Raw genomic sequence first — 15,749 nt, forward strand, 5'->3', positions numbered from 1 at the left:
TCCTTTTCAAAAAAAGTCATAGTATGTTGAAAAAAATCGTAAGTCATAGTATAGTATGACAAAAATTCATAAAATGTCATAAAAATTCATTTTAGAGTATGTCAAAAAATTCATAAGTCATAGTATATAGTATGACAAAAATTCATAAAAAGGCATAAAAAGGCATAGTATAAGATGTTGAAAAATGTCATAAAAAGTCATAGTATAGTATGTCAAAAATTCATAAAAAGTAATGTAAAAAAACTAAAGAAGTCTCTTGGATGAGAGACAAAACATCTGCGGAGGACCTTTTACCAAGTCCAGTTGCCCTCGGCCTAGTTATGGACTTTTGGGGTAGTAGCATGGATCAGGAACCAAAATGGACACATCTGGACTCAATGTGGGCATTGTACGGCAATATTTGACACGTTTAGAGCAAAAAGACAATTATCAGTTTATTTCCCATCTGTCAGGTATATTTGTGGACTCAGTTGGACATTGTGGACAGAAACATTGGTGGATCTTGATTCCCACCACAGGATTTGGCCTGTATTGCACATTGCCTTCACATCCCGTGCAATGTATTGCCATTGTCAAGCACATTGCCACCCTGGTGACTTTCTTCCATGTCTCCATGAACGCCCATATATTTGGGCTGACAGTTGAGAAACCTTCCCTTGTTAACTATGACATGGATGACTGAGAAACTACCATTTCATGACGTTTAATTTACTATATCATAATTTTTCAAACAGGTCTTTCTGAACATCTGAAGGATCAGTCAGGATGGCCGAGCGGTCCAAGGCGCTGCGTTCAGGTCGCAGTCTCCACTGGAGGCGTGGGTTCAAATCCCACTTCTGACAATAATTGTTTTCCTTTGGAACTAATGTCTGAGAGTTGATATTGGGAATAAAGAACTTAGCAGTTCTTTGTATTTAAGAGGACATGAATGTGCACGAGAAACGCAATTGAAAGTACAGCGTTTTGTGAGCATCTTTATTGTCAACACATGTAAAGTTACTGCTGTGATTTAACTGAGGGATTCGGTGAAAGTTATCTTTTGTTTTTTTTTAAACTTTGGGTTGTGTACAGAACAGGAGAAAATGGTTCTTTGTTGCATCCAGATTTTTATGTGTTACAGATAAAAAGCGCAAATTGACATAATTCCATCCAATACGGGCCAGACGGGTATGACAGATAGATTTTTAAATCCTTACAGATAAACAGTCATCGTAGCTGTTTGCAGGATTTCCGCAAAGTTTACCGAGATTAAACTGGGCCGTATAGTGGCGATTATACGAAAAGAGAGAAGTACTTCCACTCGTTGTTAGCTGTCGTTGCTATGGGTAACAAGAGTTCACAGTCCCATGTTTCCTTAGGGGCCCGTAGTGGATGAAATGGTAAAACATTTGGCCCTGGATGCATAGAATGCCTGCCATATTGAACGACAAAATGTGGGTGTCCTGAAAAAAAGTTATTTAACTCTATCTCCCCCACCTCTTTCTTTTTGTTTCCTGTTATGTCTCAGCAAGAAGTATTATGCTTTTGGATCGTCTGTCCACCTCTACATCAGCATCAGAAATTCTTTATTGATCCCTGAAGGGAAACACTGGAAAAGAATGTTCCTTCGAGCAGGATTTGAACCAGCAACCTAAGGATTTCAGCTTTATACCTCTACAGTCCTCCGCTCTACCACCTGAGCTATCGAAGGGAGCTAGCACATACACACACACTTTCTATTCTTGTGAAAATGATAACACATGACCCCCTGGAGGGAATTTCTGAATCATCAGGGCCTGTAGCTCAGTGATAGAGTGCACTTTCAGTCTCAATGCCCAGATGTATTTCAATATTTGAAGTGAACAGTGTATTGCCCAGTAATGGTGGTATAGTGGTGAGCATAGCTGCCTTCCAAGCAGTTGATCTGGGTTTGATTCCCAGCCATTGCAGTAGCTTTCTTTGAATGATGTTACTTGATTTTTTTTACAAGAAGTCAGCAGAAAGGTTACTTTCCCAACCTGGTTTGATAAAACATTAGATCTCTTTGGGCTGCGTGATTATGACCAAAGTGATTGATCAATATGGAGATCACGATTAATTATCACAATTATTTGTTGATTTTCTAATCTACGTCCTTTAGCTTTGGAACCCCCCTTTCTCCACAGCTTTCAACTGACAGATATGGGTGGGGGAGTGGTCACTGTGTCCAACACTTTCTGTGTGATTCAGGTGGACATTGTGGACAGAAACATTGGTGGATCTTGATTCCCACCAGAGGATTTGGCCTGTATTGCACATTCCCTTCATATCCCGTGCAATGTATTGCCATTGTCAAGCACATTGCCACCCTGGTGACTTTCTTCCATGTCTCCATGTATTTGGGCTGACAGTTGAGAAACCTTCCCTTGTTAACTATGACATGGATGACTGAGAACCTCCTATATCATGACATGTTTAATTTACTATATTATAATTTTTGAGATGGGTCCTACGAAGCATTTATTGTATCAGTCAGGATGGCCGAGCGGTCCAAGGTTCAGGTCGCAGTCTCAACTGGAGGCGTGGGTTCAAATCCCACTTCTGACAGCTACTCTTTTTCTGAGACATGATATGACATGATATTCCCAATGATATTGGGAATAGAGAACTTAGCAGTTCTTTGTATTTAAGTATTTAACAGCGTTTTGTGAGCATCTTTATTGTCAACACATGTAAAGTTACCATGTGTTTGTACACAGTAGACATATCTACTGCTGTATTCACTGTCAATGGCAAGTCCTTTAAAACCTGTTCTTGACTTGCTTTTTCCCACATCCTCTGATGCTTTGCTTGCTAAATGACTTAAGTTGGCCTATAATTGTTGCTTTTTCATCTTCGTTGTGATTGTTGTGTGCCTTTAACATCACGCATGTGGATATTATGAAAGAAACTGACTAGCAAACCCTTGCAAAACTTTTAAAGGTTCCATGGTGTAATGGTTAGCATTCTGGACTCTGAATCCAGTGATCTGAGTTCAAATCTCAATGGAACCTGTTTTTAAGCCACAGCACAGGTGAAAAAAATCAACCTTTCAACTTTCCACATCTAGTTTAAAGTGAGCTTACAGGTTTAAGAACATACACTGCATTGTCCAGCGATGGTGGTATAGTGGTGAGCATAGCTACCTTCCAAGCTGTTGATCTGGGTTCGATTCCCAGCCGTCGCAGTAGTCTTTGTTATGTGGTTACTTGCTTTATTTGTCAAGCAGTAACCAGAAAGGTTACTCGCCCAACCCAGATTTGATAAAATATTAAATTTCTGTTATGGTACAAATAAGGGAGCATATCAATCAATCAATCTGCCTCCACGAGGATCCACAGACGCAGGCAGTCCACTATAATTTGCAATTTGCCCGTGTCTGGTAACTACTACTAACCAATTAGAAAGTTTATGGACATTTGTGCAAATAGGTATAGCACTAAGTTTCAGGTTGTTGTGGCCGAGTGGTTAAGGCGATGGCCTAGAAATCCATTGGGGTCTTCCCCGCGTATGTTCAAATCCTGCTGACAACAAGAGGCATTCTTCAAGAATAGTAGAAAACTGATAAATCATTACAGTATACCAAACTACAGATGTGCCTTCACAAGCAATATTGTGTTATCTCATAGGTACTGGAAGTCATCTGTCTCCACCAGAGTATTTCATTTCAGTCCAACATGCCATCCCGTCCACCGGGACTTCAGTGTACCGTTCCACCCCTTTAATACATGTCAATCAAGCTTAGCCTGTGAAGGCCACACAGTCTGATTAGTCAAGTGGAAACACCTGTGGGAGTGGAACATGGATGTGTAGAGATGGGCTTTCAAACAACGCACCTTTTTGACATGTCAAAGTAGGAAAAGCAAAGGTAGAAATAAAAATGAATTATGGCTTAACTCAGGTCACATTTTTACACGGGACATAAGGCATTACAAAGTAGGTGTTAACCCTTTCAAGTAACCATGTCCACCATGGACTAAACATACTTCAAGACTGACTATAACTTCAGTTAATCAGAAAGCTTAGCATGTTTTATTACCTTCACTGATGTTAGTTTTTCACATATTTACTACCATCACCACTCTGCTCATATTCCCTTCCTCAGTGCTCCATAAAGAAGCAAAGAACGATCATCAATGACAGAGAGCATATGAAGTGAATCATTACTCTCTATCAGCTTCATACTCAGAATGGAATGTCACGACTCATCATCGTGGTCAGCGAGACCAAACACTTTAGAAACACATTCCTCAAGTCTGAAACTCTAGAAATTATCCCTGAAAGTATAGTCTTGGTTAGACTGAGGGGGGAACTGCATCTCATTCACTGCAGAGTGATTGTCACTCAGGGTTCAGAGGGACAGAAGCTAATCGCTACGTGCTCCAGATGACTCTGAGGTGGGAAAATCTATTTAGATCTTTAAGAAGACCGATATGTAGATTGAATTAGATTTTCAGTCACTGTTGTCTCAATACTTCAGTGTCAGCCTACTTATTCTCTACAATAAATGCTCCAGTCCTTTCTTTGCATTAATACTGGTTCTTAACATGCTTCCACTGGCTCAGATTATGGAGAACAACAAAATAAGTTACCATAGTTATGCGGACGACACACAAATTTACATAACCTTATCGCCAGGGGACTATTGTCCAATAAAAAAACTGACTAAGTGCATTGAACAAATTAACGTCTGGATGTGCCAGAACATTCTGAAATTAAATGAAGGAAAAACTGAGGTGGTTGTTTTTGGAGCAAAAGAGGAACGATTAAAAGTCTGCACTCAGCTTCAAACAACAATGTTAAAAACAACAGACAAAGCCAGAAATCTTGGTGTAGTCATGGACTCAGACCTGAATTTTAACAGCCACATTACAGTTTTTTCCAATTGCTAACACACTAAAATGACATGCACAGCACAATTATTTAAACTGACACACAGAGAGCAAAACTTCCTCTCAAGTCTCAGAAAGTCTAAACACATTTTCTGCTTTACACACATTTTGCATTTCAAAATGGCACTTTTTAAATGCACTGAACACAGTTTCCTGCATAAGACACAACAATCTGACATAAAGTCACATGTTTGCCATTTCAAAACACTGCCATTTAAAATGACACTACATGAGCTAAATGACTAATTACATGTGCCACCTTGCCAAACACCCATTGGTTAATTGTAAACACTCCAATCAGGATGTTAGCACTATGAAAAGAATAATATTTAGGCTGCATTGTCCAAGCCCTATATATTTCTTTATTTTGTTTTTTCTAAAGGACTGAGAGACGACACCATGGTGGAGGAACATTGTTTCCCAGTATACTGGGTAACACCATATTGACAGATTTGTATGTGTTTTCAGGGAGTACTGGAAATGGATGCACATGCAATCCCACATGAGTTTAACTTTATAGATGAGGCTGGGTTCAATCTAGCAAAGACCAGAAGAAGGGGGAGAAACGTCATTGGCCACAGAGCCACTATAGATGTTCCTGGCCAACGTGGTGGGAACATCACAGTGTGCTCTGCCATCTCCAGTATGCATGTTGTCCTCCACCGTCATGTCAACCTTGGACCATACAACACAGCACATATTCTCACATTTCTGGACAGACTTCACAACATTCTCACACTACCAGAGCGTATGAAGGATGCAGACCATCAAGGAAACCGGTACGTTGTAGTATGGGACAACGTGAGCGTTCATCGTGCAGCCGCTGTACAAAACTGGTTCGCTGACCACCCACCATTTCTCGTGCGATACCTCCCACCATTCTCACCATGTCTGAACCTCAAAGAAGAGTTCTTTTCGGCATGGCGGTGGTGGAAGGTATACGACCCGCGGCCCTTTGTGCGCGTGCCTCTTGTGCAGGCTATGGAAGAGGCATGTGATGAGATGGATGTGGGTGCAATTCAGGGATGGATAAGGCACTCAAGGTGCTCCCCCCTCGATGTCTGTGGGGGGGACATATTGTCTGTGATGCCGAGATGTTGTGGACCGAACCGGCTGTGCGGCAAATGGAAAAAACTGTAATTATTTTTCTTGCTTCTTTTTTTTACTGTGATATATTTTGTCTGAAATTTTCTTTTTCAGTTTACTGTTTTTTGTAAGAATATTTTTGTTCAGTTCCATGTAAATATATCTGCAATTTGTTGCACTGACTTGTTCACTGTAGTGAAACATAAAATAATGTTTTACCAGCATGTGTGTGTATCTGCAAATATTTCTGTGCATGTGAACAATCTAAAACATATTTTAGTATTATGGCAAGGCATAGTAAAGATGAGGGTGCTTTTCATTATGCCCAACAGTGTGTAGTTGGTTAGGCAAAAATCTGGTAATATGAATGAAGTGTGTGGCATTTCATGCAATGTGTAGTTTTGGTTGCAGTGCTTCATTTTGCAGGATATATGAGGTGTTTTGCAGTTTGGGTGTGTGGTTTTGTGAATTGTGTTATGTATTTTGATAAAACCAGACTAGTTTGCAAAATTGTGTGTTAGCAATAGGAAAAAACTGTAATTGCCAACACTCAAATCAGGATGTAAGCACTGTGAAAAGACCACAGGTGAGCACCTTTTTTTAACAGCAACAATGGAAGACGTTGCAGAGAGAGGTAGAGGAAGAGGAAGAGGAAGAGGGAGGTTGAGAACAAGAGGGGGAGGAAGAGTGAGAGGTAGGTGTAGAGCAGGTAGAGGAGTTCATGGCCAAAGAAAACAAACACTTTCAAATGAAATCTGAGCAACCTTAGTAGATCATGTCATCAACCATGGGCTGACAATGCGTGAGGCTGGACAGAGAGTGCAGCCAAACTTGAGCCGCTTTACTGTCGCCTCTGTCATCCGGACCTTTAGACTGGAGAACAGGTATGTAACTAAGATTTCATGTAGTACACATGCAGTACACCCCATGTCATAGTGTATCAGTTGGGTGACACCTGTTTACTTACTGTATGACATCAGCCATTTATGAACTGTACAAGTTTCCTGTACAATGTACTCTACTGTGGGGGGAAAATATTTAGGTTGCAATGTCCAAGCTCTATATATTTCTTTATTTAATTTTTTCTAAAGGACTGAGAGACGACTCCATGGTGGAGGAAGGGGCCGAATGTTCACCGGGGTACAGGAAGCTGGCATTGTAAACTTGGTTTTGGAACATGATGAAATCAGATTACGAGAAATTCAAAGCCACATCATCCAAGACAACACCTTGTTCCACAACATTCAACGAGTCAGTCTGTCCACATTGGCTCGCATTCTCAAGCGAAACCAAATTAGAATGAAACAACTTTATAAGGTGCCGTTTGAGAGAAACTCTCAAGGAAACAAAGAGGTCAGACGAGCATATGTGGATGTAAGTACTGTATTGACTGTTATCCAGTAGAACTGGATAACACCATATTGACAGATTTTTGTTCTTTGTTCTCAGAGAGTACTGGAAATGGATGCTCATGCAATCCCACATGAGTTCATCTTTATAGATGAGGCTGGGTTTAACCTGGCAAAGACCAGAAGAAGGGGGAGAAACGTCATTGGCCACAGAGCCACTATAAATGTTCCTGGCCAACGTGGTGGGAACATCACAATGTGCGCTGCCATCTCCAGTATGCATGGTGTCCTTCACCGTCATGCCAACCTTGGACCTTACAACACAGCCCATATTCTCACATTTCTGGACAGACTTCACAACATTCTCATACCACCAGAGCATATGAATGATGCAGACCCTCAAGGAAACCGGTACGTTGTAGTATGGGACAACGTGAGCTTTCATCGTGCCGCCGCAGTCCAAAACTGGTTTGCTGACCACCCACCATTTCTCATGCAATACCTGCCACCATACTCACCATTTCTGAACCCCATAGAAGAGTTCTTTTCGGCATGGCGGTGGAAGGTATACGACCGGCAGCCCTTTGTGCGCGTGCCTCTTGTGCAGGCGATGGAAGAGGCATGTGATGACATTGATGTGGGTGCAATTCAAGGATGGATAAGGCATTCAAGGCGCTTCTTCCCTCAATGTCTGGCAGGAGAAGATATTGCCTGTGATGTTGACGAGGCGTTGTGGCCAGACCCGGCTGTGTGGCAAGATGCTGCCTAATTATTTTTGTTGCCTCTTTTTTTTTTTACTGTAATATATTTTTTCTGAAATTTTCTTTTCTACGAATATTTTTGTTTGGTCCCATGTGAATATATCCGCTGTGCATATGTTGAATTGACTTGTTTACTGTAGTGAAACAATAAAATGTTCTAACAGCGTGTGTGTGTGTAAATATTTCTGTGCATGTGAACAATCTAAAACATATTTTAGTATTATGGCAATGCATAGTAAAGATGAGGGTGCTTTTCATTATGCCCAACAGTGTGTAGTTGGTTAGGCAAAACTCTGGTAATATGAATGAAGTGTGTGTGTCGTTTAATGCAAAAGTTTGATTTTGATAATGCTATGTGTAGTTTTGGTTGCAGTGCTTCATTTTGCAGGATATATGAGGTGTTTTGCAGTTTGGGTGTGTGGTTTTGTGAATTGTGTTAAGTATTTTGATAAAACCAGACTAGTTTGCAAAATTGTGTGTTAGCAATAGGAAAAACTGTAAAAGATTTTTGTGTGTAATGTATGTTAAGTGTGTTTAGTGTTTTGCAAATCACTGTGTGTAGAGTTTTGCAACAAGTGTGAGGTTGACAATGTGCTTATAGTTGTGCAAATATGGGCTGATCTTTTGCTTCTTGAGTGTAAGGTTTTGCTAATAGTGTACTAGTTTTAACTTTAGTGTGTAAGCAATCCAAAAAAACTAACTTTACAGATTATTTCTATTTTTTTTAAATACAGAAAAACACCAATAAATTACAAAAATAAACTGTGAATTTAAGGGACAACTAGCACGTGTAAAACCACCTGTGGGAGTGGAACATGGATGTGTAGAGATGGGCTTTCAAACAATGCACCTTTTGACATTTTGACACGTCACAGTGGGAAAAGCAAAGGTGTAAATAAAAATGAATTATGGCTTAACTCAAGTTACGTTTTTACAGTAGACATAAGGCATTACAAAGTCAAGAAAATAGGTGCTGATAGTGAAGGGCAAATGAAGCTTTGGTGAAGCACTGAACCACTTAGAGGAATTGGTTTGAAAATGGGTTCATTACTAGAAGCTTCAGTAACAGAGACCTCGCCTGGTGAAGGGCCAAGGCTGCATCCAAATGATCCCGACAAGACAGTGGACAGGAGGCTTTAGACTAGTGACACTCACGTGTACTAACAATGGGACAGCATTCTTTTAAAAATAAAGATTGATGGATTTGTGTATTGTTTCATTGGGTATTAGGTAAAGAGTGCTTGGGGAAACAGAGGATGTGCTTGTGTAACTATGGCTGGGGGGTATGTGGGACAGGGACCACTCATCAATTTTTATTAAGGAACATTATTTTTTCCACATTATTGGACTTATTGGAAAACTCTGACTGTTGTTTGTGCATATGCACCAAAACAAGAGTTTGGAATATTCTGCCTTCTTGGAGACCTTGAATAGAGTTCTCTATGGGGCTCCAGTACTCCATAGTTCTGCTGGGGGACTTCAATGCACACGTAGGCAATGGTGGAGATACTTGGAGAGGCTTGATCGGGAGGAACGGCCAGCCGGATCTGAACCAGAGTGGTTGTCTGTTGTTGGACTTCTGTGTTAGTCATGGATTGTCCTTAACAAACACCATGTTCAAACATAGGGTGCTCATAAGTGTACGTGATGTACGTGATGATTATCATTTTGGCCATAATTGTGCAGCACTAACTCAGAGTTCTGCATTCATAATGGACTGGAGGAAACGTAGTATTGGTTGAATGTACTTTTAGATAGATAAATAGATACTATAGATAGATAGATATATACTATAGATAGACATATACTATAGATAGATAGATAGATAGATAGATAGATAGATAGATAGATAGATAGATAGATAGATAGATAGATAGATACGATAGATAGATACTATAGATAGATATATACTTTATTCATCCCGAAGGAACATTTAGTGGCAAGACAACATAACATGAACACATATTCACACATATACACATAGTGCACTCTCTTAAAATATTAACACTTCTTTGGACCTTTTTATGTTACTGTACTTTATTATTGATTTTTTTTCCAGTTTCTTGTAAATTTTGGACTATTTCAGGATTTTCTTTATGAAAAATTGAAGTACTGTGAAGTGAATTTCACAGTAAAAGAATTAATGCTTTAAGAAACAAGCCGAGTCCGAGGCTGCTAGCATATAAAACTCCTCTCAAACTGACTAAAAACACGGAAAGATTATGTTAAATCAGACAACACAGCACAAATTAGAAGAGAGATGAGACTTTAACGCTAGCAGTTAGCCACGAAGCTAATAGCGGAGCTAGTAGTTAGCCACGAAGCTAACGGCGGAGCTAGTAGTTATCCACAAAGCTAACAGCGGAGCTAGACGTTAGCTCCGTGGCTAACAGCAGAGCTAGAAGCTATAGCCACGAAGGTAACTGCGGAGCTAGCAGAGGAGCTAGCAGTTAGTCATGAAGCTAATAGCGGAGCTAGCAGTTAGCCAAGAAACTAATTGCGGAGCTAACAACGGAGCTAGCCTGGCGTGTTAACGCATGCGCCGCTCGGGCTTCTATTCGCTTATTGTTCGCACGCACTCTGGCTGCCGTGTAACAGAGCACTTATTAAGATATTTACCTGAACACGTGCAGGTTCACCTGGAGCTCTGTCTCCGAAAAAAATCACTTAGGAACTCAGCAGCAAACAAAACACAGCTATCCCGCCGCCAGCCCCAAACTTCCGGTTTACCTTAAGTCAGGGCTTTTCAGATTAAAAGTCTAAAAGACAGAAGGCCGCCGCCTTCAGGTCATGTAAATAATCACTACTTTTAGCGTGTATAGAGCAGCATAACTCCACCAGACTCCATGTAAATAATCACTACTTTTAGCGTGTATAGAGCAGCATATCTCCACCAGACTCCATGTAAATAATCACTACTTTTAGCTTGTATAGAGCAGCATATCTCCACCAGACTCCATGTAAATAATCACTACTTTTAGCGTGTATAGAGCAGCATATCTCCACCAGACTCCATGTCAATAATCACTACTTTTAGCGTGTTTAGAGCAGCATATCTCCACCAGACTCCATGTAAATAATCACTACTTTTAGCGTGTATAGAGCAGCATATCTCCACCAGACTCCATGTAAATAATCACTACTTGTAGCGTGTGTAGAGCAGCATATCTCCACCAGACTCCATGTAAATAATCACTACTTTTAGCGTGTATAGAGCCAGCATATCTCCACCATAATCCATGTAAATAATCACCACTTTTAACGTGTATAGAGCAGCATATCTCCACCATAATCAATGTAAATAATCTGGGGTCTCATTTATAAAACTGCAGTTAGGATCCTTGCTGAAAGTGTACATACACCCAAAAGCCAAAAATAAATCAGATTTATAAAACCGTGTGCATGCTCATCTATGTAATATTCTGTTCATAAATCACATATTACCTACAAGTGTGCACATGTGAATCAGCCTATTATCCCTCTCTGTACACGCCCATTTTTAATTTTAATACTATGTTGATATTTAAAGTATAACTTGTGTATATTTCAACCTGAAATCTATCCCCTGTGGTTCTGTATGCAGTAGTATTTTGAAATACATTCTTTAAGGGGCAGGAAAACAGTGTAAAGACTTTCAAAGTGGAGTGATGTGAACATTGAGTTAATATAAACATTTATCATTACTTAAACCATAATTTCATACAATCATAAGTCAAGAAATGTACTCACGATATTACCACATACAAACACACACACACACACACACACTTACTTTCTACATTTTCAGGATTTTAAATATTAAAATAATGTTTATGAAAGAAAAGTTCAGTTATTGTTATTACTACACACGTCAGGTTGATTTAATTATGTATACTCTATATTACATATTATTTTGTAGTTTTTCCGTTGTTGTTTTTTGTAACCGTTAAATAATTTATTTTGAATGTGTTCAGTGTTACAGTAAAAATACAGTTTTTTAAAATCTGTTGACCTACTTTAATTCTATTGGTTGCTGTTAACTTCCCGTCCAATCAGCTTTCGATGTGAGGGCAGAGGGGCGGGCCTTCGGCTGTGACAAGGAGAACGACCGTTATCCGTGATGATGAAGAGAATCAGTTATCTTTATAACGCTGACTCACTGAACCGGACAGAAGGTAAACATCCATATATTCATCCATTTCCATATGTAAATATATGGAAAACTATGTGTACTTTTTTTCATTTCCATATGTAAACATATGGAAAACATACACATGTGTGTGTGTGTGTGTGTTAATATTGTTTTACATCCATACAGTTGGTAAAAGTTATGATACCAACGGCTGTTAGCATCGTTAGCCCGCTAGCATCGTTAGCATCGTTAGCAGTTAGTGTAGCACAAGCTAAAGTCCTTGTGGAGGGTGACCAGATGTCCCCGGTTTCCGGAAACAGTCCCCGTTTTGGTGACCTGTCCCCGGAAATGTCCCCGGTTTTCACTGTGACTGACAGACCTAAAATTGGAACGAAAGAAAGAAAACACTGACCCAACTGACCTAACTGGCTCTATTAGCCTACAAGCTAGCACTAGCTTGTAGGCTAATAGAGCCAGTTAGTAGTTGTTTTAAATGAGTGAGTGAAACCATAGACAGTTAAAGAAGTGGACCAACAGGTCCCGTTGCTCTGGACGGAGACCAGTGAAGTCTATTAGAAGCTCTTTCCCGGTGATGCTGAGCGTTACTGCGCAGCCTCCAACTGAGCTTGAAGACGTAAATGTGACGTGAGCAACCTGTCTGAAAGTTGTAACGGTATGTACGTAATTACTGCTAACTAACATGCTAGTTAACATTAACATAGGCACAGGCTAATTACTGCTAACTAACATGCTAGTTAACATTAACATAGGCACAGGCTAATTACTGCTAACTAACATGCTAGTTAACATTAACATAGACACAGGCTAATTACTGCTAACTAACATGCTAGTTAACATTAACATAGGCACAGGCTAATTACTGCTAACTAACATGCTAGTTAACATTAACATAGACACAGGCTAATTACTGCTAACTAACATGCTAGTTAACATTAACATAGACACAGGCTAATTACTGCTAACTAACATGCTAGTTAACATTAACATAGGCACAGGCTAATTACTGCTAACTAACATGCTAGTTAACATTAACATAGACACAGGCTAATTACTGCTAACTAACATGCTAGTTAACATTAACATAGGCACAGGCTAATTACTGCTAACTAACATGCTAGTTAACATTAACATAGACACAGGCTAATTACTGCTAACTAACATGTTAGTTAACATTAAAATAGGCACAGGCTAATTACTGCTAACTAACATGCTAGTTAAATTAACAGACACAGGCTAATTACTGCTAACTAACCTGCTAGTTAACATTAACATAGGCACAGGCTAATTACTGCTAATTAACATGTTAGTTAAAATTAACATAGACACAGGCTAATTACTGCTAATTAACATGATAGTTAACATTAACATAGGCACAGGCTAATTACGGCTAACTAACATGCTAGTTAAAATTAACAGACAGTGGGGGGAGACAATAGGGCCGTCCTGATCTACTCGTCACTGAGACAACAGATGATAATTAAACAGCTTGATATGGAGCATTCACCACTGAATTAAATCAAATCTTCTCTACCCGACTGCAGCATACTTTAGCATAAAAACATTGTTTTTAACTTTTCGTAACTCAACACTGTCAACGGGCTTATCTGCTAACGTTAGCTACCGACAGTTACCTTGGAATAATCCAGCAAATAGACCAAGCTTTAATGCGTTGCCTGAAATATATCTTCAAACAAATAAACAATTGCTGATGTTTCTGAAATGTGATCATTTGAAGCTTTTCCGTGTCGTACGTTAGGGAAAGAGAGATTAATCCCAATTACTTTGGTTTCTATTGAAATCAGGATTATTTAACAGGATTCCTCGTTGTCTCTTAGAAAGATGTTTTCATTTATTAAAGTTAAAAACAGCTTTAACTGGGATTTTTTTGCTTTGTTCTTTTACTGTAGAAGAAACGCTCTGGCTTGTTTGTTTTCTTTAAACCAATCAGAATAGTCGTGGGCGGGGCTAAGCTCTGGATGCAACGACTTTGGCTCTGCTACATAGTCTCAGGAAGGAACTGTTCACCCTGATAGAAGAAACACATGTGCATGTTGACAGAGAGCAGACACACACACACACACACTCTATTTCAATGTGCTGCATCCATGGCTTATCAGTCTGTGTAACATTACTTCGTCCTCAGCAATCCTGCTCCAATCACTCCCAAAACATCCCAGTTAGATATAAGATGGCGTTAACATACTCCTTGTGAATCTTTACAGTGATTCCCTTAAAGAAGCGACCAGGCCTGCCTTGTTGCCCCATCAAAATGTCTCTCTGAACTTTCCATTTTCACACAGGAACATCTGGAGATGTTCTGCTAAATGAAGTGTGGTTGGTCCAGGCTACTGAGCATGTAGCTTGTAGCTCCAGTTAATACTTTTGGGCCTTACATTTTAGTATTTCTTCCAGTCTGAATGCAGGAGATACTTGACACTCTGGAGTCCTATGGATTGGTCCCCTCATCAGCCCTTTCATTTTCTCCATTCAAACAGAAGATTTTAATCTAGTAAAACATGGTCAACTAGAATTCACTCACACCTCCCATTAGTTCTTCTTACCCTTGTAATATTATCTCTGCATGTCCCCCACCTCCTTGGGTCTACAAAAGCACCTTCAGAAGACGGCAAGCTGGCGACCGGAGCAGGAAAGAAGGGCGAGAGAGAGGAGGAGGAGGCTGCAGCAGTGAAAGAGGAAGAGGAGGAGGAGCCTTCAGCAGTGAAGGAGGAAAAGCAGGAGGAAGAGGAGTATGTGGTGGAGAAGGTTTTGGACCGCAGAGTGGTGGAGGGAAGAGTAGAGTTTCTGCTGAAATGGAAGGGCTTCTCAGAGTAAGTATGAGTCTATAATATTAATGCTTGGTGTTCTTGGTCCTGATACACTGTGTGCATATATATCATTATCATATAACTCAATGCATTTCCTTTATTTTCAAGACTATTTACATTGTAGATTATCACTGAAGGCATCAAAACTATGAATGAACACATGTGGAATTAAGAATTTAACAACAGGGTGTCCGCGGGGTTTTAAAAAGTATTAAAAAGTGATAAATCAAAATTGTCAAATTTAAGGCCATTAAAAGTGTTAAATGTAGTCTCAGAGGTATTATTTTTTTTAAATTAGGTGTTATTTTTTTCAGACTATCAGGTGTCCTATTCTGATTAAAATTCTATCCTGCGTTGGCGTTAGTCCGTTTAAATATGGGCTTTGGCGTGTCTGGGACATAATCAAAGATCTTTCGTCTCCGTCTATGTTTGATGCTGACGTCATATTCAGTGGTCGTTCGACATCTCAGAACACTGCGCGCTCAACAGAAGTGGCTGGCTTACGTTTTATTTTAGACTTGCTTCAAGCCATATCTTCAACGACTGGATAACCATCGTCATCTTTTAATGGGCAAATGCAGTTTTTCTGATAGCTGGGTGAACAACCCAGATTAACCCGTTTGCGCCGGATGCTTCGCGACGACACATCTACCGCCGGTTGATGCGTTGCGCAGCTCTGAACCTCCTGCCGGCTGCTGCGTGGCGCA

General features: G+C 39.9%; 2 non-coding genes across 2 annotated transcripts; one reads left to right on the top strand and one right to left on the bottom strand.

The window, feature by feature from the left end:
* The first annotated feature begins 759 nt into the window (after nt 1–759).
* On the top strand, nt 760–842 carry trnal-cag (transfer RNA leucine (anticodon CAG)). The gene has a single exon. It is a non-coding gene; the product is annotated as a tRNA-Leu (tRNA).
* Nucleotides 843–4,074: 3,232 nt separating this feature from the next.
* On the bottom strand, nt 4,075–4,290 carry LOC116684841 (small nucleolar RNA U3). The gene has a single exon (XR_004330854.1). It is a non-coding gene; the product is annotated as a small nucleolar RNA U3 (small nucleolar RNA).
* Nucleotides 4,291–15,749: the final 11,459 nt, after the last annotated feature.

Source organism: Etheostoma spectabile, unplaced genomic scaffold, assembly GCF_008692095.1.
Source record: "Etheostoma spectabile isolate EspeVRDwgs_2016 unplaced genomic scaffold, UIUC_Espe_1.0 scaffold00569355, whole genome shotgun sequence".
Classification (NCBI taxonomy): Eukaryota; Metazoa; Chordata; class Actinopteri; order Perciformes; family Percidae; genus Etheostoma; species Etheostoma spectabile.